Consider the following 23,349-nt stretch of genomic DNA (forward strand, 5'->3'; position numbering starts at 1 on the left):
CCCTTGGGAGAGCTCCTTGCCAAGCTGTAACGGGTTACCCGGCTTGTGAGAAGCAGAGGATGCAGGAGGCACAGGCACTCATGGTGATGATTTGCACAGGCACCCACGGTGCTGTCTTTTTTTTTTTAACCTAATAAAAGGTTATAGTTTTAAAAGAAACTAGTGTATGATTTCTATTCTACAATAGAGACAGTAGGTAAAAACTGTTTTGTACTGTACAGCTAGGCAAAACACCAACAAAGCCCAGACCAGATATATTCCACGTATTAGCAAAGGTGGAAAGAAGAGGAAACGAGAGCCGGCATGGTTAAAAGGTGAAGTGAAAGAGGCTATTAGAGCAAAAAAAAATCCTTTAAAAGAATGGAAATAGGATCCGAATGAAGAAAATAAGAAGAGACACAAGCACTGGCAAGTTAGATGCAAAGCACTGATAAAGAAAGCTAAGAAAGAATATGAAGAGAAACTTGAAAAAGAGGCAAAAAAACTCATAACAATTTTTTTAGGTACATCAGAAGCAGAAAACCAGTAAGGGAATCCATGGGACCATTGGATTATCAAGGAGCAAAAGGGGTGCTCAGGGAGGATAAGTCCATAGCGGAGAGACTGAATGAATTCTTTGCTTCGGTCTTTATGGAAGAAGATGTAAGATCTACCTGAACCGGAAATGGTTTTCAAGGGTGATAATGCGGAGGAACTGACAGACATCTTGATGAATATGGAAGATGTTAGAAGCCAAATCGACAAGTTAAAAAGTGATAAACCATCTGGACCGAATGGTATACATTCCAGGGTGCTAAAAGAACTCAAACATGAAATTGCTGAACTGCTGTTAGTGATCTGTAACCTGTCACTAAAATTGTCTGTAGTATCTGAAGATTGAAGGGTCGCCAATGTTACGCCAATTTTTAAAAAGGGTTCTAGGGGAGATCCAGGATATTACAGACTGGTAAGCCTGACTTCAGTGCCAGGCAAAGTGGTGGAAACAATTATAAAAAAATAAAATTGTGGAATATGTAGACAAATGTGATTTAATGAGCTAGAGTCAGCATGGGTTCAGTTAAAAGAGATCTTGCCTCACCAATTTCCTTGACTTTTTTGAAGGTGTGAATAAACATGTGGATAAAGGTGAACCAGTTGATGTAGTGTATCTAGATTTTCAGAAAGCTTTTGACAAAGTTCCTCATGAGAGGCTCCTGAGAAAATTAAAGTCATGGGATGGGTGGCAAAGTTCAGCTGTGTATTAGGAATTGGTTGTCAAATAGAAAACAGAGGGTAGGGTTAAATGGTCATTTTTCTAAATGGAGGAGTGCCGCAGGGATCTGAACTGGGACTGGTGCTATTTAACTTATTTATAAATGATATGGAAATTGGGACAACGAATGAGGTAATTAAATTTGCAGATGACACTAAACTAGTCAAAGATGTCAAAACGCATGTGGATTGTGAAAAATTGCAGGCAGACTTTAGGAAATTAGAAGACTGGGCGTCCAAGTGACAGATGAAATTTATTATAGACAAATGCAAAGTCATGCACATTGGGAAAAATAACCCAAAACAGTTACCATATGCTAGGGTCAACCTTGGGGGTTAGTGCCTAAGAAAAGGATCTGGATGTCATTGTAGACAATATGATGAAACCTTACGCCCAATGTGCAGCGGCAGCCAAAAAAGCAAACAGGATGCTAGGAATTATTAAAAAAGGGATGGTTAACAAGACTAAGAATGTTATAATGCCCCTGCATTGTTCCATGGTGCGACCTCACCTGGAGTATTGCCTTCAATTTTGGTCTCATTATCTCAAGAAGATATAGCGGCACTAGAAAAGGTACAAGATGATAAAGGGGATGGAACTCTTGTATGAGAAAAGACTAAAAAGGTTAGGGCTCTTCAGCTTGGAAAAGAGACAGCTGAGGGGTGTTATGATTGAAGTCTACAAAATCCTGAGTGGAATAGAATGGGTACAAGTGGATTGATTTTTTACTGTCAAAAATTATAGACTAGGGGACACTCAATGAAGTTACAGGGAAATACTTTTAAAACCAAAAGGAGGAAATATTTTTTCACTCAGAGAATAGTTAAGCTTTGGAATGCATTGCCAGTTGTTGTGGTAAGAGTGGATAGCGTAGCTGGTTTTAAGAAAGGTTTGGACAATTTCCTGGAGGAAAACCATAGTCTGTTATTGAGAAAGACAGGGGGCAAGCCAATGTTTGCCTTGGATCAGTAGCATGGAATGTTGCTACTCTTTGAGTTTTGGCCAGGTACTAGTGACCAGAATTGGCCACCGTGAGAATGGGCTACTGGGCTTGATGGACTGCTGGTCTGACCAGTAAGGTTTTTCTTATGTTCTTATGCATACACATCCAAGACAGTTAAGAAGGTTAAAATGAAATCTGACAGGGCGGGCTTTCAAGACTCATATGCTTTTCTACTAGAAATAAGATTATTGAGGTAAGAACCTAATCTTCTCTTCTAGTGCAAAAAGCATACAAGTCTTGAACCAGTGGGCCATACCAAAGCAGTTCCCTGAGTCTAGGATAGGGCAGATGAATCCAAAAGCTGTATCCAGTCATGCCACCACATTCCCCCTGTAAACTTTTTTGAAAGTATGGAGGGTGAACCACATAGCTGCCCTACAAATTTCGGGTGGAAGTGCATGGGACGCCGCCCATGAAGCAATAGCAATCCTTGTAGAGTATGCTCTTAAAGAAATCAGTGGCTGCTAACCCCACCTGATATACACTAAAAAAATAGCCATAAGAATTAATCTTGAAATGGAAGCCTTAGAAGCCAGCGGCGAGGACTCATTAGTACAAAAAATTGATCTGACAAACGAAAATCATTTGTCTCCTTAAAATCCAGCAATGCCAACTTTGTCCTTTTTCTTTGAACCTGTGGTATGAAATTCATGTAGCTGGACTTCCTAATTTACATGGAAGGCCAAGACCATTTTTGGCAGAAAGGAAGGTACTGTGCACAACGAGACTCCTGCCTCCATAAACCTGAGGAAAGGCATTCTGCACAACAGAGCCTGCAGATCCGAGACTCTTCTTGCTGAGGCAATAGCTACTAGAAAAACTGTCTTTACCGGTGAGATCCATCATTGATGCCTCTTGTGAGAGCTCATATGGGTCCTTGCTGAGAGAATGCAAAACGATATTGAGGTTCCAAGTCAGTAACAGCCTTTGACAGGAGGATGCAGCTGCATAGCTTCTTTCAAATATCATGCTACATTAGGATGCAAGGCCAAATAAACTTTTTCCACTCAAGCCCTAAAGCAAGAGAGGCTAATCACCTGTACCTTGAGGGGAGCAACCACCAGGCGCTTCTAGTCATCCTGAAGAAATGCTAGGACCACTGACAGTGGAGCCTGAAAAGGCCCCACATTCTGCTTAGCACACCAACGTTGAAAAGTCTTAGCATAGGCTGCAACAGTTGCCGGTTTCTTAGATCTTAGGAGGGAGCCATGACCACCGGTAAGGTTATGCATTCAAGAGCCATGCTGTAAGCCCAAAGTGTTCTAGATCCCCCAGAGCCCTGGACCCTATGAGAGAAGAGTTGAATGAAGTAACAGTTTAAGACATTGGTCCCTCTGTAGATGGGCCAGATCCGCATACCATGGCAGATGTAGCCATTCTGGGGCAACCAGGATTATCAACCCTGGGTGAGTTGCTATTCTTCCAGCCCCTTCTCTGGCCAAGGTTGCACTAGAATGACCATGCTGGTGCTTCTGTGCTTGAATCTTCGGCTGAATAAACGAGAGACTTCTGTTGGCTGCCAACGCCACCAGATCGAACATCGGACGTCCCTAGTGATGCACAAAGCTGTCAAAGGTCTTCTGGAAATCAAACCACTCTCCCGGATATAGAGTCTGCCGACTGAAGTAGTTGGCCTGCATATTGTCTACTCCTACTACATGTTCAGCTGATAGTGAGGCAAGTGGACTTCTGCCCATCATTAACAACTGGGCCCCCCTGTATGTTGACATATGCCAATGCTGTGGTATTGTCCAAGACTCCTGTAACTGCCTTGACTTCCAAGGTGGTCTCCAATGATTGCAGCACTAAACAAATGACTCACAATTCTAATTCCTTAGTTGGGATGGGTTCTATGGCTTGAATAACCAGAAGCCGTTTCACCATTGCTTGAAACCGGATCACTTTTTTTGGCCATCTGGCTAGAGAGTGTATATATAAATCTAGCAGAGGACGATGGAATTCCAACTTGTAGCCCTCTAGAATAATGTTCAGTATCAAGTGGTTCAAGCAAATTCTTGCCCAAGCCTCCCAGTAAGCCAACAACATCCCTTCTATTCAGAGGAGTTCGGCTACTGGCCTGGTGCCATTGTGACTTCTTGGAGGCTGTTGTGGTGAGTGAACCTGATGGTTGAGCTCGCCTGGAGCCTTGAAACCTCTGTCGAGAACCTTGAAACAATCTGAGCAGAGGTTAGGGAATCACTCAGCGATGATAGTGAATCGCTCAGTGCTCATTTTAATATTAATGACCTCATTGTACATTTGCATGACAGTATCGGAGACTGCTAAAAAACTCGGAAAAGACCACAGTAAGCTGTTTTGATAATCCACCGCTAAAATACATGTATGTTAAACCAGCTGAGACCGGTTTAGTGACTGCGTTAAAGGTAACCTTAAGTTTTGAGAACTTGGCCCTGAGAAAAGAATTGGTTGCATGGAAGGCAACAGAGGCTAGTGGTCAATTGAGATTTCTCTGAGGAAAGGGATGTCACCAGTGGTGTGCCTCAAGGTTCTGTACTTGGGCCTGTTCTTTTTAACATTGTTTTAAGTGCTAAGATTTGCCTCTTTGTGGATGATACCCAAACCTGCAATAGAGTAGACACCTGGTGGTGTGAAAAAAAGAGAACCTAGTGAAGCTTGAAAAATGTTCTGAAATTTGGCAGCTAAGATTTAATGCTAAGAAATGCAAGATTATGCATTGGGCTGCAAAAACCCGAGGGAATGGTATAGTTTAGGGGTGAAGAGCTTTTGTGCACAAAAGAGGAGTGGGACTTGGCTGTGATAGTATGTTATGATCCTAAGGTGGCCAAACAGGTTGAAAAGAGTATGACGAAAACTAGAAGGACGTAATGGTGCCTAGGGAGAGTTATGGCCAATAGGAAAAAGGAGGTATTGATGCTGCTGTATAAGATAGGTGAAATCTCATTTAGAATACTGTGTGCAATTTGAGACCGCACCTTCAAAAGGGTATAAATAGAATGGAGTTGGTTCAGATGAAGGCTACTAAAGCGGTCGATGGTCTTTATCATAAGACTTAAAGATCTCAATATGCATACTTTGGAGGAAAGGCAGGAGAGGGAGATATGATAGAAACGTTTAAGTACCTACAAAGCATAAAGCAGTAACATAGTAACATAGTAGATGACGACAGATAAAGACCCGAATGGTCCATCCAGTCTGGCCAACCTGATTCAATTTAAAAAAAAATTTTTTTTTTTTCTTCTTAGCTATTTCTGGGCAAGAATCCAAAGCTTTACCCGGTACTGTGCTTGGGTTCCAACTGCCGAAATCTCTGAAGACTTACTCGAGCTTATCTACACCCTCCCAGCCATTGAAGCCCTCCCCTGCCCATCCTCCACCAAACGGCCATACACAGACACAGACTGTGCAAGTCTGCCCAGTAACTGGCCTAGTTCAATATTTAATATTATTTTCTGATTCTAAATCTTCTGTGTTCATCCCACGCTTCTTTGAACTCAGTCACAGTTTTACTCTCTACCACCTCTCTCGGGAGCGCATTCCAGGCATCCACTACCCTCTCCATAAAGTAGAATTTCCTAACATTGCCCCTGAATCTACCACCCCTCAACCTCAAATTATGTCCTCTGGTTTTACCATTTTCCTTTCTCTGGAAAAGATTTTGTTCTACGTTAATACCCTTCAAGTATTTGAACGTCTGAATCATATCTCCCCTGTCTCTCCTTTCCTCTAGGGTATACATATTCAGGGCTTCCAGTCTCTCCTCATACTTCTTCTGGCGCAAGCCTCCTATCATTTTCGTCGCCCTCCTCTGGACCGCCTCAAGTCTTCTTACGTCTTTCGCCAGATACGGTCTCCAAAACTAAACACAATGCTCCAAGTGGGGCCTCACCAATGACCTGTACAGGGGCATCAACACCTTCTTCCTTCTACTGACTACGCCTCTCTTTATACAGCCCAGCATCCTTCTGTCAGCAGCCACTGCCTTGTCACACTGTTTTTTCGCCTTTAGATCTTCGGACACTATAACCCCAAGGTCCCTCTCCCCGTCCGTGCATATCAGCTTCTCTCCTCCCAGCATATACGGTTCCTTCCTATTATTAATCCCCAAATGCATTACTCTGCATTTCTTTGCATTAAATTTTAGTTGCCAGGCATTAGACCATTCCTCTAACTTTTGCAGATCCTTTTTCATATTTTCCACTCCCTCTTCAGTGTCTACTCTGTTACAAATCTTGGTATCATCTGCAAAAAGGCACACTTTTCCTTCTAACCCTTCAGCAATGTCACTCACAAACATATTGAACAGGATTGGCCCCAGCACCGAACCTTGAGGGACTCCACTAGTCACCTTTCCTTCCTTCGAGCGACTTCCATTAACCACCACCCTCTGGCGTCTGTCCGACAGCCAGTTTTTGACCCAGTTCACCACTTTGGGTCCTAACTTCAGCCCTTCAAGTTTGTTCAACAGCCTCCTATGAGGAACTGTATCAAAGGCTTTGCTGAAATCCAAGTAAATTATATCTAGCATATGTCCTCGATCCAGCTCTCTGGTCACCCAATCAAAAAATTCAATCAGGTTCGTTTGGCACAATTTACCTTTTGTAAAACCATGTTGCCTCGGATCCTGTAACCCATTAGATTCAAGGAAGTACACTATCTTTTCTTTCAGCAACACTTCCATTATTTTTCCAACAACTGAAGTGAGGCTCACCGGCCTGTAGTTTCCTGCTTCATCCCTGTGACCACTTTTATGAATAGGGACCACATCCGCTCTCCTCCAATCCCCAGGAATCACTCCCATCTCCAGAGATTTGTTGAACAAGTCTTTAATAGGACTCGCCAGAACCTCTCTGAGCTCCCTTAGTATCCTGGGATGGATCCCGTCTGGTCCCATCAGTTTTTCAAGTTGCTCATAAATACCCTCCTCCGTGAACGGCGCAGAATCTACTCCATTTTCTCGTGTAACTTTGCCAGACAATCTCGGTCCTTCTCCAGGATTTTCTTCTGTGAACACAGAACAGAAGTATTTGTTTAGCACATTTGCTTTCTCCTTATCACTCTCCACATATTTGTTCCTAGCATCTTTTAGCCTAGCAATTCCATTTTTTATCTTCCTCCTTTCACTAATATATCTGAAAAAATTTTTATCTCCCTTTTTTACATTTTTAGCCATTTGTTCTTCCGCCTGTGCCTTCGCCAAACGTATCTCTCTCTTGGCTTCTTTCAGTTTCACCCTGTAGTCCTTTCTGCTCTCCTCTTCTTCGGTTTTTTTTATATTTCATGAACGCCAACTCTTTTGCCTTTATTTTCTCAGCCACTAGGTTGGAGAACCATACCGGCTTCCTTTTTCTCTTGTTTTTATTGATTTTCTTCACATAAAGGTCCGCAGCCATTTTTATCGCTCCTTTCAGCTTAGACCACTGTCTTTCCACTTCTCTTATGTCCTCCCAACCTAACAGCTCTTTCTTCAGGTACTTTCCCATTGCATTAAAGTCCATACGTTTGAAATCTAGGACTTTAAGTATCGTGCGGCCGCTCTCCACTTTAGCCGTTATATCAAACCAAACCATTTGATGATCGCTACTTCCCAGGTGAGCACCCACTCGAACATTAGAGATACTCTCTCCATTTGTGAGGACCAGATCCAATATCGCTTTTTCCCTTGTGGGTTCCGTCACCATTTGTCTGAGCAGAGCCTCTTGAAAGGCATCCACAATCTCCCTACTTCTTTCCGATTCCGCAGACGGAACATTCCAGTCCGCAGGTTGAAATCTCCCAACAGCAGAACCTCCTCTTTCCTTCCAAACTTTTGGATATCCACAATCAGATCCTTATGAATTTGCTGCGATTGAGTTGGAGGTCTGTAGACTACACCCAAGTAGATAGAAGTTCCATCTTCTCTTTTCAGAGCAATCCATATCGCTTCTTCCTCTCCCCAGGTCCCTTGCATTTCGGTCGCTTGGATATTGATCTTTACATAGAGAGCTACTTCTCCACCTTTATGACCATCTCTGTCCTTCCTAAAAAGATTATATCCCGGTATGTTTGCATCCCATCCATGTGATTCACTGAACCATGTCTCTGTGATAGCAACAATATCTAGATCTGCCTCTGACATCAGTGTTCTTCAACCTTTTTACACCTATGGACCGGCGGAAATAAAATAATTATTTTGTGGCCCGGCAAACTACTAGGACTGAAATTAAAAATCCCCATTTCTGCTCGGTCTCAGCGAGCTCGGTCCCTGCAAACCATCTGATCCCATCCACACAAGCCTCAGTTATGATTTTATATTGAATGTATTTTATTAAAGTATAAAAAGAAACAATATTCTGTACAATTATCATTTTATAAATACAAATAATACAGTGCAAGGATCAACAAAATCCCTGTCTCCCCTCCCCTCTACTATCAAGAAAACCGAATAAGCCAAATTATTACAGAATGCTACACAGAAATATCATGCTAACAGAATACCGCAGACACACATGACAGGAATAGTGTTAGAGGAGTGCAACTAGGGTAACTGCCCCCTTGTCAGAGAGAACCCTAAGCCACTGCCTGGGCTTTGCAGTCCCCAGTTATATCTAACACCAGTTCTAACCTGATTATATATTTAAAATCTGATATATTTTAATTACAAAATAGAAATAAAAATTTTTTTCTTCCTTTTATTGTCTCTAGTTTCTGCTTTCATCTTCTTTTCACTTTCTTCCTTCAAGCGTCTGCCCTCTCTGTCTCTTCAATCCAGCATCTGCCCCTTCCATTCACTGTCTGCCCTCTCCCCTTTCCATATGGTATCTGTCTTCTTTCTATGCCTCTCTCTCCTTTTTAAATGATTCATTCTAGCTTCACTGCTCTCTTCATTTTTATCTCTCCTACACCAGATCTAGCATCTTTGTCCCTCTCTGCTTATTTCTCTGCTGACCCCCTTCCCAGCATCAATCTCTCTACTATCTCATTCATCTCTCCCCTTTCCCTCATCTTATCTCTCCTTTCTACCCTGACCCCTTCCCTTTCTCTAATCTCCCTGCCAGCTGTTTCTTTCCTTTTTTCCTTCTCCCTTCCCACCTCCCCCTGTCCAGCAGTAACTCTTTTCCCTTCCCCTCCTCCCCTCCCAGCAGCATCTCTCCTTTTCCTTCCCTCCAGGTCCAGTAGCAGCTGTCCCTTTATTTTCCCTTGTCCAGCAGCTTCCTAGACTCCTTTCCCTCCTCCCCTCCCAGCAGAATTTCTCTTTCTCGCTCCCTCCAGGTCCAGTAGCAGCTGTCCCTTTTTTTTCCCTTGTCCAGCAGCTTCCCAGCCTCCAACAGTGGCTTTCTCCCCTCCCAGCAGCTCTCCATACTTGCCAGCACAGCGATTCACTTGGGTCCTTTGATGAGTTACACCGCCTCTGAGGAAAGAGGAAGTTGCATCATCAGAGGCGGGCTATGACTCAGCAAAAGCCCCAAGGCTGCCGAAGTGAACCACTGTGCTGGCAAGTACCGAGAGCTGCTGGGAAGGAAGAAAGCCATTGTTGGAGACAGAACGGCAGACATCGTGGACCAGCAGGAAATTGCACCTCGCTGATCTCGCTGGCCCTGTGTGGACCGGCAGGAATTTTCTGCGGACCGGCACTGGTCCACAGACCGGCGGTTGAAGAACACTGACATAAAGCAAGTCTCTTTCATTTGAATGGGAGCTCTGGAATGAGAGGGCATAGGATGAAATTTAAGAGGAGTAATTAAGGAAATACTTTCTTTTTTTAATAGAAAGGGTGGTAGATGCTGATACTGAGGAGCTGCGAAGTAAATATACTTGTAAGTCAGTAAGAGGAGTTTGAACTGTATGTGGAAACTAATAGGGAGCCAATGAAGTGACCTGAGGAGAGAGGTAATGTGGGCATAGCGACAGTGGCAGAATATGAGACGTACAGCAGAGTTCTGAACTGACTGAAGGGGAGAGAGATGGTTTAGTGGTAGGCTATCACTCCTATTCCTCCTCTCCTCTAAAGTATACATAGTCAGATCTTCTAGTTTCTTTTTGTACATCTTTTGGTGCAAACTCCCTAACATTTTTGTTGCCTTCCTCTGGAAGTCTTCTTATCTCCATAACTTAATACAACTTCCATAACTTAACACAATACTTCCATAACTTAACTTCCACAACTTAACACAATACTCCATAACTTAACACAATACTCCAACTTCCATAACTTAACACAATACTACAAATGGGGCTTCACCAATAACTTGTATAGGAGCATCAACAGCTTTCTTCTAAAAAAACAAATTTGTCTATGCGCCAGAAGACGTACGAGGAGAGACTGGAAGCCCTGAATATGTATACCCTAGAGGAAAGGAGAGTCAGGGGAGATATGATTCAGACGTTTAAATACTTGAAGGGTATTAACGTAGAACATAATCTTTTCCAGAGAAAGGAAAATGGTAAAACCAGAGGACATAATTTGAGGTTGAGGGGTGGTAGATTCAAAGGCAATGTTAGGAAATTCTACTTTATGGAGAGGGTGTTGGATGCCTGGAATGCGCTCACGAAAGAGGTGGTGGAGAGTAAAACTGTGACTGAGTTAAAAGAAGTGTAGGATGAACACAGAATATCTAGAATCGGAAAATAATATTAAAAATTGAACTAAGGCCAGTACTGGGCAGACTTGCATGGTCTGTGTCTGTATATGGCCATTTGGTGGAGGAGGGGCTGGGGAGGGCTTCAATGGCTGGGAGGGTATAGATGGGCTGGAGTAGGTTTTAACGGAGATTTCGGCAGTAGGAACCCAAGCACAGTACCGGGTAGAGCTTTGGATTCTTGCCCAGAAATAGCTAAGAAGAAAAAATTTAAAAATTTAAATTGAATCAGGTTGGGCAGACTGGATGGACCATTCGTGTCTTTATCTGCCGTCATCTACTATGTTACTATGATGACAAATAACAGCATCAAAATGTAGGGGGCAATATGAATTAGTCTTTATTATACTAGTTCAGGATATAGATACAATTTTAATATGACAAGACGACAGATTATATAAGTCATGTCTTCCTGTATCAAAATCAAATTTCTAACCAACATAAAAATTTCAGAGGTAAACAATACTTTTGTTCAAAGTTTATAGAACAATTATTGTGGTACTTACAAGATGCATTAGTACTTGGCAGGTAATAGACAGATGTACTAAGGCTTTTTTTCCCCCTTTTAGAAGTGTTTGAGACATAGGAGACCTGAAAGACAAAAAGATTTGCCTATCAGTTTAGATATGCTGATAGGAGCAATGCATTCAATTATCAATGTAATCCTGAATTAGCACTGGAGATGTTTACCCTTCCTATGACATAATGTAATTGAATTGCAGAAATCTACCATTCACTTCAGAAGACTGCAGAAACAAAAAGTTACAAAGCAGGCAACTAGGATTCCATACTCAAAGCCAAAATTTACATGCCACTGGTATTCAACCTTTGACTCAGAGTAACTTTGATAATTACCGTAAATGGGGTGATATGTTTTTATCGGACTAACTTTATAGTTTCCAAAAGTTAATAATATTAAGTTGTAAATTGTGGCCTAACACAGCAACTACATTATTGTTATCACCATGCCAAGCTATATATTAATGATTCATCTACTTAGACATTGAAATTTTGAAGGATTTTGTATGACTGGGCAAACTGTGTGCCTTAGAAAAAGTAAAAGATTATAATGTGTGTACAGTTTCTCAATTATGTATAAAAGCACCCCTTCAAGAGATACCATGTGTACTTGAATATAAACTGATCTGAATATGAACCAAGCTATCTCCTTCCCCCCCTAAAAAAAGGTGGGGAGGGGAAGGTTGACTCAAATATAAACCAAGGTCAGAAATTTGGTTTATCATGGTGAGCCAATCTATAAAGAATGCTCACCCTCCCTCCCCATCAGATATCTTTTAAGTCACTAAACATAATAAAATTATCTGTGTTGCAAATATCCCAAAGCTAACAGTCACAACCAGGGCTGTGGAGTCGGAGACAATTTTGGGTACCTGGAGTCGGAGTCATGGGTACCAGAAACTGAGGAGTCCGAGTCGAGGGATTTATCTACCGACTCCACAGCCGGACATGGGTGAAGAGGACCTCCTGGCTGTACCTAATCTGTTTGCTAGGTGGACTTTGTGAGTCTGGAAAGGGGATGCATGACAGTTATTGGGTAAGGTTAAGGGGCTACATCATCTACCTTTGACGTTTGCCCTGATTTTGTACCGGGTAGGGAAGGGGGGATATTTCTGAGATGGGAATAAAAAGAGTTGCAGTACTTTGGGCAATTCCTGGACGGAGAGTCCATTTGAACATTTCCTGTGTTCAAGCTCAGTTCCAGCTGGACTCATAGGGTTGTAGAGTCAAGAGTCGGAGCTGGAGTCGAAGACAATTTTGGATACCTGGAATTGGAATCGTGGGAAACAGAAACTGAGGTGTCAGAGTCGAAGGATTTATCTACCGACTCTACAGCCCTGGTCACAACAAGGCCCGTACATAGGAAAACACAACTACAAGGAACAACAAACTTAAATAAGTATAGACAAAAATTAAACTTAAACCTCAAGAAACCATATGCTGCATGCAGTGCAACACCAGAGAAAGAGAGACAGAAATAGAACTCTAAACTTTGGAAGATAAAAAGAAAGACTTGTAAATTTACTGTAAAACAGCATTTTCTGTTCATGAAATTTAAAATTAATTCTTTTTTCTATCTTTGTTTGACCATTTTATTCATGTTTTATCACAGTTTCCACATCCTATGAGTGATTTGCAGGGAGAGAGATGACATCAATGCTAACTATGGAGTAAGAGACAAGATGAACTCTAAGTCAATGCCGTATCCCTAGCCACCTTCCTCAATTCAGCAGTGCAAACTTGGTCTGTTTGCTAGCACTTTTTTTCCATGGTTCATACTGCCATATGCTTTATAGCAGGAAAGTGAGCCACGAGGAAGAGGACTGGGGTTGTGGAAATAGAGTGGAAGAAAAAGAGCAAGAGCAGGGAGTGTATGGCAACTGTCTTGGTAGGGACATGTTGTGTGTGGCACAAAAGTATGGAGGTAGAGGAATTCAGAAAATTAGCCTTAAAAACTAATATTCCCACTTCAAAACTGGCATCATTTAAATTTTAACGTAAAAGCTTAGCTATGTGACACAACATGTAATTAAACCAAAGCTAGCATGACAATTTGAAAAAATTAAATTGATAACTGCCTCTAGGCTGGAGAAGGAGAACACGATCTACAAGATAGTTGATGAAGAGAAAGGCAATGGCAACTTTTCTGGCATATGGGCTGAGAAGCCCACAATTCCAATTAAATGAAAGGGTATGTTTCTGTCAAATTTAAACATTTTGCAAAGGATCAATATACTATATACTATACTGTGCGTACTATGACAATGCCAAAGGCATGATCCCAGGACTCCAACTGTGCTATGGGAGAGTTCCACAAAATCCACCCCTTCACACAGAATTTGAAGTAGGAGATAAGGAATCAAATCAGAGAGACTATAATATTTACCTCTCTATTTCTTGCTGCTACTGTTAATAAGGCAGGAGGAGAATGGAGACACCTGGGACTGACCATCCCTTTCTGCTAATTGGGCCCACACATTCAAAGCAGCAATCGGGTCCACAAAACAAAGGAGGAGAATAATATTCAGAATATTACAGCAAAACTAACAGGTTAAGTGACGTGACCACATCACACCAGTCTTGCAAAAATTTCAACTCTTTGTCTGATCTTCAAGGTCCTCAAAAGTAAAGGTCCAGAGTACTTGAAGAATAGGATCTTCCTTCTACACACCTCCAAGTTCACTAAGGTCCTTCCAGGGAGTATCCCTAACCACACTCTCTCCAAAGTCACACAATATGATACCCGGCAGCGAACCTTCTCTGGAGTAGACCCAATACTCTGGAATACACTCCCTGAAAAGCTTCGCTTAACACAGGACTATCTCTACTTCAGGAAGCAGGTGAAAGCTTGGCTTCTCAACCAGGCCTTTAAATGCTCAAATACAGAGACCCAAGAGAAACCCAAGGTCAGGAAGGCAACTGGGGTAAAAAAGGAAAATGAAGAACTCGCATCAGCAGGCCAAGAGAACTGAACTACATGTTACTCATTCAAGCACACAACCAAGGCTGTCTGCTAACCGAGAAGTTTTCTTTATGCTGTGCCATGCCTCCCATCTATTTTACTCCCTCTGGATTTAGCCAATTCATTCTCCCCATCCACCCCCAATGTGAGGGGGGGGGGGGAGAGAAAGGAGTTCAGGGCAATACAAAAGGGGCTACCAGGGTTGGGTATTGAACTGGTAACACAAGATTTACCCAAAGATAGGCACCCAGGAAGCCTAATCCCCTCGCTCAACTGAGTTAGCCAAGCTAAAACAGGAGTCTTTTTAGGCACTCTAAGCAGACACAAAACCAGGAGCAGGAGAGAGAATACCGTCTTACCAGTGAGCAAACCATCCTATGTACAACAGATCTCAGCTTGGTGCTCTCTATCTGCACCTGCTTGTGGAGGGACACAACCCACTTGTCTCTGGATTCAACTGCTGCTGATGTCAGAGAAAGGAGAGATTGAGTGTGCCTATGGGGAAAGACAGCACCTGGGGAGACATACATATGCTGCAGGGAATTATACATAATTTTGAAAATTTTGGCACATAATTCTCTAGGGTGCAACTGGTCTTAAAGTCTACTTCTTCTTCTTTTTTTTTTTTTTTAAATCCTCTGCATTAACCTGCTCTGGTTTTATGTTGGAGGTGTTGATGGTCAAGCCTATGCTGCTCTATTTTTTCTTTTTTCTTACCAGACTCTATGAATTTTTTAAAAATGTGTAAACTGCTTGCTCCAGGAAGGGCAATATAGCAAGAACTGTGATAAATATATAGATATATGGAAAGCACCTTAATAGTAATGTCACCATACTAAAGTTGTTGCCTGTGCAGCTTTGAAAATGTTTGAAATAACATTTTAAGACCAAAAAACAAACAAAAATTTACAGAGATTATAAGAGCATTCAGCAGATGAGAACAGTCAATTTATATTTTAAAGAATATTGCTAAAACTGCAGTCTCACTGCTGCTTTTTGGCAGCATATCATAAAGGAACATTTCAAAGCTCCAATGAAACTGCTGATAAAGTGCAGTTCGCTTATATATTGAATATCCAATTAGAGAAAAAGCCTTTTTAGAGCTATCTGCAGGCTTAAATAAATAAGCGCTCAGTTGATAAAGCACAGTTACTTACCGTAACAGGTGTTATCCAGGGACAGCAGGCAGATATTCTTTACGCATGGGTGACGTCACCGACGGAGCCCCCGGTACGGACCTTTTTAACTAGAAAGTTCTAGTTGGCCGCACCGCGCGTGCGCGGAGTGCCTTCCCGCCCGACGGAGGAGTGCGTGGTCCCCAGTTAAGATAAGCCAGCTAAGAAGCCAACCCGGGGAGGAGGGTGGGACGTAAGAATATCTGCCTGCTGTCCCTGGATAACACCTGTTACGGTAAGTAACTGTGCTTTATCCCAGGACAAGCAGGCAGCATATTCTTTACGCATGGGTGACCTCCAAGCAAGCAGAGAGGGAGGTGGGATGGTTGGCCATCAGGAAAATAAATTCTGTAGAACAGATTGGCCGAAGTGCCCATCCCGTCTGGAGAAAGCATCCAGGCAGTAGTGAGTAGTGAACGTGTGAACTGAGGACCAGGTGGCAGCCTTGCAGATTTCCTCAATGGGTGTTGAACGGAGGAAAGCAACAGAAGCAGCCATAGCTCTGACCCGGTGGGCCATGACAGCACCTTCCAGTGACAGACCGGCCCGAGCATAACAGAACGCGATGCAGGCAGCAAGCCAGTTGGACAGCGTCCGTTTAGAGACAGGACGACCTAGACGGTTAGGATCGAAGGTCAGGAAGAGCTGAGGGGACAAGCGGTGAGCCCTTGTACGGTCAAGATAGTAGGCCAGGGCACGCTTGCAATCTAAAGTGTGTAACGCCTGTTCCCCAGGATGTGAATGAGGTTTCGGGAAAAAGACAGGCAACACAATGGACTGGTTGAGGTGAAAAGCCGAGTCCACCTTGGGAAGGAATTTAGGATGGGTACGCAGAACCACCTTGTCATGGTGAAAAACAGTGAACGGTGGATCGACGACCAGTACATGCAACTCACTAACCCTCCTGGCAGAGGTGATGGCGATGAGGAAAAGCACCTTCCATGTGAGAAGTTTGAGTGAGGTTGTGGCAAGAGGCTCAAAAGGTGATTTCATGAGGGCTGACAAAACCACATTCAGGTCCCAGACAACAGGAGGAGGCTTCAGAGGCGGTTTGACATTGAAGAGGCCTCTCATGAATCGGGAATGAGCCGTGAGATGAGCCGTGAGAGGTTTCCCGAGGATAGGCTCATGAAACGCAGTGATGGCACTGAGGTGGACTCTGATTGAGGTAGACTTGAGGCCAGCGTTGGACAGAGAGAGCAAATAGTCCAGTACAGTTTCCACCGCCAATGAGGTGGGATCGTGATGATGTAGGAGACACCAAGAGGAGAACCGGGTCCACTTCTGATGGTAACATTGGAGGGTGGTCGGTTTCCTAGAGGCGTCCAAAATGAGACGGACAGGCTGAGATAGATTCTCTGGAGAGGTCAGCCCGAGAGAAACCAAGCTGTCAGGTGGAGCGAGGACAGATTGGGATGTAGTAGAGACTGATGCTGCTGTGTAAGTAGAGTAGGAAACACAGGGAGAGGAATGGGTTCTCTGGAGCTGAGCTGGAGCAGGAGGGAGAACCAGTGTTGGCGAGGCCACCGAGGGGCGATGAGAATCATGGTGGCCCTGTCCCTGCGGAGTTTGGATAACGTCCGCAACATCAGAGGTAGCGGAGGAAAAGCATAGAGGAACCGCTCCGTCCAATCGAGCAGGAATGCATCTGGGGTCAGGCGATGAGGAGAGAAGAGTCTGGAACAGAACTGGGGCAGCTGATGGTTGTGAGGAGCTGCAAAGAGGTCCACCTGCGGAGTGCCCCAGCGAGCAAAGATTGAGTGGAGTGTTGAGGGGTCCAGAGTCCACTCGTGAGGTTGAAGAATGCGGCTGAGATTGTCGGCCAGGGAGTTCTGTTCGCCCTGGATATAGACAGCCTTGAGGAAGAGATTGCGGGCTGAGGCCCAGGTCCAGATGCGGAGAGCCTCCTGACAAAGGAGGCGAGAACTGGTGCCGCCTTGCTTGTTTATGTAGTACATAGCGACTTGATTGTCTGTGCACAGGAGAAGAACCTGAGGACAGAGAAGGTGCTGGAAGGCCTTGAGAACATAGAACATAGAACATGGCTCTGAGTTCCAGGAAATTGATGTGATGTTGATGCTCCTGGGGGGTCCAGAGTCCCTGGGCGCGTAGATCTCCGAGGTGAGCTCCCCACGCATAGGGGGAGGCATCCGTGGTGATAATCATGGAGTGAGGGGGCAGATGAAAGAGTAGACCCCTGGAAAGATTTGAGGAGTTCAACCACCATTGCAGAGATTGCTGAAGAGACGATGTCACAGAGATGGGATGAGAAAGAAGATCCGTGGTCTGTGACCATTGGTTGGCTAGCGTCCATTGAGGTGTCCTGAGGTGGAGTCGCGCCAGAGGAAGTACATGGACCGTCGAGGCCATGTGGCCGAGGAGGACCATCATCTGTCGGGCCGGAATGGATTGATGAAGGAGTACCTGATGACAGAGGTGGAGCAGTGTCCGTTGCCGGTCGGAGGGGAGAAACGCCCTCATTAGTGTGGTGTCGAGAACTGCTCCAATGAATTGAAGTCGCTGTGTGGGAAGCAGATGCGACTTGGGGTAGTTGATCTCGAACCCCAGGAGATGGAGGAGAGAGATGGTGTGATGAGTGGCTTGTAGCACAAGTGGAGACGTAGGTGCTTTCACCAACCAATCGTCCAAGTAGGGGAACACCTGGAGGTTGTGAGACCTGAGGAAGGCCGCCACCACAATAAGGCACTTGGTGAACACCCTGGGCGATGAAGCGAGGCCAAAAGGTAGTACTTTGTACTAATAGTGGCGGTGTTGTACCTGGAACCGCAGGTAGCGACGTGAAGTCGGATTGATTGGGATGTGAGTGTAGGCCTCTTTGAGGTCCAGGGAACATAGCCAGTCGTGTTGAGAAAGAAGAGGGTAAAGCGTGGCAAGGGAGAGCATTCTGAATTTCTCCTTGACTAGATACTTGTTGAGGTCCCTGAGATCGAGAATGGGACGGAGGTCTCCTGTCTTCTTGGGAACCAGGAAGTAGCGGGAGTAGAATCCCCGACCTCTTTGTTCCGGAGGCACCTCTTCGATGGCATTGAGAAGAAGGAGGGTTTGGACCTCCCTCAGGAGGAGGGGGGTTTGGGAGGAATGAGAAGCAGACTCTACGGGAGGATTGTCTGGTGGAAGAGTCTGGAAGTTGAGAGAGTAGCCGTGGCGTATGATGTTGAGGACCCACTGGTCCGATGTGATGATCTCCCAACGGCTGAAGAAGATGTGGAGACGGCCTCCGATTGGTTGTGGAAGAGGCAATGAAGGTGGAAGACTGGCTATGCCCTGGAGAGAAGAGTCAAAAGGGCTGAGATGGTTTCGAAGGTGGAAGAGGTTTGGCAGGTTGGTTGGACTGAGAACGAGCCTGGGTATGGTGTTGTTGCTGACGGGGCCGCCGAGGTTGTTGTGGAGGCGGATTGAGTGGTCTGGCTGAGAACCTGCGCTGATAGGAGGATTGTGTCCTATAAGGTCGAGCAGGTGGGGCCTTTTTCTTTGGCTTAATCAGGGTGTCCCATCTGGTTTCATGGGCCGAGAGTTTCTGGGTGGTGAAATCCAGGGACTCCCCAAAAAGTTCATCTCCGAGACAGGGAGCGTTGGCCAGACGGTCTTGGTGGTTGATGTCCAAATCCGATACTCTCAGCCAGGCCAGGCGGCGCATGGCGACAGCCATGGCAGAGGCACGGGAGGTCAGTTCGAAGGAATCGTAGATAGAGCGGACCATAAATTTTCTCAGCTGAAGGAGACCAGAAATATGCTGTTGGAAAAGTGGAATCTTTCTCTCTGGAAGATATTTTTGGAGGGCGGACAGCTGTTGGACCAAGTGTTTCATGTAAAATGAAAAATGGAATGAGTAATTGTTCGCCCTGTTGGCCAGCATGGCATTCTGATAGAGCCTCTTGCCAAACTTGTCCATAGTTTTGCCTTCTCTGCCAGGAGGGGTGGAGGCATAGACGCTGGAGCCCTGAGTTTTCTTCAAGGTGGATTCAACTAGAAGAGACTCATGGGGCAATTGGGACTTATCGAACCCCGGAATCGGGATAACTCGGTAGAGGTTATCCAACTTGCGGGGAGCCCCGGGTACTGTAGAGGGTTCTCCCAATTTTTGTAAAAAGTCTCCCGTAGGATGTCGTGCACGGGTAATTTGAGGAACTCCTTAGGTGGTTGCTCAAAATCCAGGGCCTCCAGAAAGGCTTGGGATTTTTTGGAGTCTGACTCCAGAGGGAGAGACAAAGCGGCTGACATCTCCCTGAGGAACTTTGAGAAGGAGGATTGCTCAGGTTTGGAGGTGGTATCAGGTGCTGAGGGGTCCTCGTCGGATGAGGAGACATCCTCCTCGGTACCGGGGGGGGATTCTTCCCATAAGTCCGGGTCCCGGACCTCCGGGTGCGCATGCCGAGAAACCGGGGTGGAAGGCTCGGTATGGTGGGTCTTAGATAGAGATTTACCAGAGCGCACCGAAACGGTACCGGGAGAGGAAGATCGGTGTCGATCCCGGTCCCGGGAAGAACGGTGCCCCGCCCGGTCCCGAGGCGGATCCGTAGTGGTATGGGAGTGAACCACAGGATGGGCGTGGAGTTGCTCAGCCGAGAGAATCGGCATGGATGTATTGATTGGTACCGATGGGGTGGATACCGGCTGTTCGGCACGGGGCTCGGGCCGGTCTGGTACCGAAAGGAGCGGTGCCAGGATAGTAGGCAACAGGTGCTGGAGTTGATGCTGCAGCTGTTCCTGGAGTTGTGTTTGGAGGATGGCCGCGATGCGGTCATCCAGGGGTGGCACCGGAACCGCTTTCTTTTGTTTCGGTTCCTTAGGTGCCGCTCCACGCCCCGGCGATGAGGAGGCCGATGACGAGGCACTCACCGAAATCGGGGCGGAGCGTTTCCGGGGCCGGCGTGAAGCCGGTAAAGTCGGTGCCGCCACTGTGGCTGGCGGGCGCTCGAGGGAAGAGGAAGGCTTCTTAGCCGGCTTACCTGGCGCCAGCGGTGCCGATGTCGGGTCGGGCGGTGTCGAAGTAGTTGGTGTCGATTTTGATGGCACCGCCGTCGATGCCGAGGAGTCCATCGCAGACCCAGTGCCGAATAAGATGTTCTGTTGAATTTGGCGATTCTTGAGTGTTCGCTTTTTAAGAGTGGCACAGCGGGTGCAGGAGTCCGCCCGATGCTCCGGACCCAAACACTGCAAGCACCAATTGTGTGGGTCAGTGAGGGAGATCGGGCGTGCACACCGCTGGCACTTCTTAAAACCGGGCTGCGGGGGCATGAATGGGAATACGGCCTCCGCAAAATCAAACCCGGAGGCCTGTATAATGGCAACAGGCCCCGCCGGGGCAAAGTCGAAAAAAGGGAAAGAAATTAAAGATTTTTTTTTTTTACAAATCAAAAGAAAAGGCAACCCGAAGGTAGAAAGTAAAATAAGATGTAAAAAATTCGCGAGCGGGAAGGCAAAAAAGTTAGTTCAACGGCCGTTGAAAAAACACGCGTCTTCTTCGCTCTGCGGAAACGAAGAAACTGGGGACCACACACTCCTCCGTCGGGCGGGAAGGCACTCGCGCATGCGCGGTGCGGCCAACTAGAACTTTCTAGTTAAAAAGGTCCGTACCGGGGGCTCCGTCGGTGACGTCACCCATGCGTAAAGAATATGCTGCCTGCTTGTCCTGGGATAAAATTACTGAGCATTTATTTTTAGCATAATTGTTAGGAAATCCTGATTTTCATCAGCGGGCATGTTTTCAAGATGTGCACACTGAAATACTTCTTTGAGTAACAGGGTGCAATCCAATTTTTAATTGAACTCCTCCCCCTCAAAGTTAGAGAATTATACATGAATTGCTCCTCTTACACAGTTATTACATATGACTTAGTCTGAGGCAGCTCCACCTTTAACACACAGCATGAATGAACAAAAACAAGCAATTTTTGATGCCTTCCTCTGCAACACTGCTTAGATTTATAACTCAGACTACGAACCTGTCACAAATCAATCTGTGTAAGCTATACCAGAATGATTTTACTGCTTTGCAATCAGTGCTACAATAACGCTTATTCCAGTTTAATTGGAGAGGTAAAAAAGAGAAGCTGATTACTTCATTCCTAAAGCCTACACATATTTTAAATAAGTACTCATGGATTTTTTTTTTTTTAAAATCATAAGCTGCCATGAGTAAATCATGCCAACTTGGATGTGTAATAGAACGTTTAAGCCCACGTGCAATAAATTTCATGCACACTTTCTGGCTGAGACAATCCTCTTTGCAGGTTTGATTTTTTAGCAACTTTTACATGAGATGCATGATGTTAGGACAAGCAAGATTAGTTTCGTCATGGAGGTGTGTCACATGAACCATACTGAAGAGAGTAGCTTATGTGGCTTTAGATGTCTATTTCTCAACGTCTTTAAGACCAAGGCACACCTACATAAACAAAAATGTAAGAATTACTCCTCATATGGCCAAAAAGAAATAATAATAATAACTTTATTTTTGTATACCGCAATACCACAAGCAGTTCAAAGTGGTTTACAGAGGAAGAGACTGTATACAGACAGCGATGTTACAGAAAAAGACTTTCAAATTACATTAGCATGCAAGAGTAGTCATGATTTATCCGGAAGCATTTCAAAGATACAACAAGTTTAGCAGTCATAAATATGTGGAGAAAAAAAGCCTCAAACTTAAAGGATCCTTCTCGGGATTATGTACTCTTCTGCTGGAGCAGTGAAACTTTTGGAACTATTGGAGTGTGTGAAGAATTGGGAACTATGAATTGAGTGTTTGATTCTCCAGCTAAAAACAAGTGTTTTTCAAACTCTACTGTGCACAGACAGTAGTTTGGACCTTTTTGAGATATGGAGCAAGTTCCCTGTCGAGATTTTTTATGTCAGCTAGAAGTTTCTCAATTTATGCTGTTACTTAAATCTAGGAAAACACCAAAAGTTCCACCAATCTTTCATCCAAACTTTAAAATAAAGTGATAAAAATAGGTAGACACACACATCTCTCTGGGCCACTGGTGAGGGTGTGAGGTACCCGGGGCAGTGGCGCGCACTCCTCCTGCCCTCTTCTCCTCCCATGTTCCTTCCTTGACCCCCCCCCCCCCGCCACATGTGCACCCCTTCCCCATACCTGTATAGCCTCCCCGGCGCGAGCAGCATCTCCAACTTGCTGCCCACACCGGCCATCAGCTCTCCCTCCGATGTCACTTCCTAGTCGCAGGACCCGGAAGTAACATCAGAGTGGAGCGCCGAGGTCAGTGCAAGCAGCAGGTTGGAGCTGCTGCTTGCGAGGGTGAAGAGCTAGAGTTATGTTTGGGGGGAAGGGGAAATGAAGGCGCGTGCGTGGCGAGGGAGGAGCGGGAAGGAGTGGGGGGTGGAGAGGAGAAGAGGTGCTGGCACCCCCACCAAAATGGCGCCAGGGGTGGACCGCCCCCACCACTTACAACACCATTGCTCAGGGAACACTGCTCACCTGTCTCAAGCTCTTCACCCTAAATATGCTTCTCTCTGCATTTTACCGCCTGTTCTTTCCTTAAGAATGACATAAGCATGACATCATATATTCAGTGGCTTCTTTGTTTCTTGCAATGAAGGGATGTCCCCATTTGCAGACTTCAGCTCATTCTATATGTAGAAGAAATCAGAAAGCTATATGATTAGTGATCCAGGCTGCCACATGTGGCTTCCAGAGCTCCTTCATTGCTGCCGCTCCAAAATGCTGCATGAGTTATATGCAGTGCATGCTCTTCCCGCAGCCTGGGAATAAGGCAGAGGCTGTAGAGACTCAAAGGTGACATGAAGAAAAGGAAATGATATTCTATAGTGGGTCAGGGCTGCCCAAAGTGGGCCTC

At 45.1% G+C, this 23,349-nt stretch overlaps 1 protein-coding gene across 5 annotated transcripts in view; it reads right to left on the reverse strand.

Annotated features, from left to right (window-relative positions):
* Window positions 1–23,349, reverse strand: part of FAM110B (family with sequence similarity 110 member B) — a 225,148-nt gene that overhangs the window by 52,654 nt on the left and 149,145 nt on the right. For 4 of the 5 annotated variants that reach the window (XM_033934556.1, XM_033934557.1, XM_033934552.1 and 1 more), the window contains one exon: window positions 11,359–11,443. The gene's annotated coding sequence lies outside the window, so the exon portion shown is untranslated. Of the gene's footprint in view, window positions 1–11,358; window positions 11,444–22,970; window positions 23,116–23,349 lie in introns of those variants that run through there. The other variant, XM_033934555.1, reaches the window with a different exon arrangement.

This window comes from Geotrypetes seraphini, chromosome 2 (genome assembly GCF_902459505.1).
Source record: "Geotrypetes seraphini chromosome 2, aGeoSer1.1, whole genome shotgun sequence".
NCBI classification, from domain to species: Eukaryota; Metazoa; Chordata; class Amphibia; order Gymnophiona; family Dermophiidae; genus Geotrypetes; species Geotrypetes seraphini.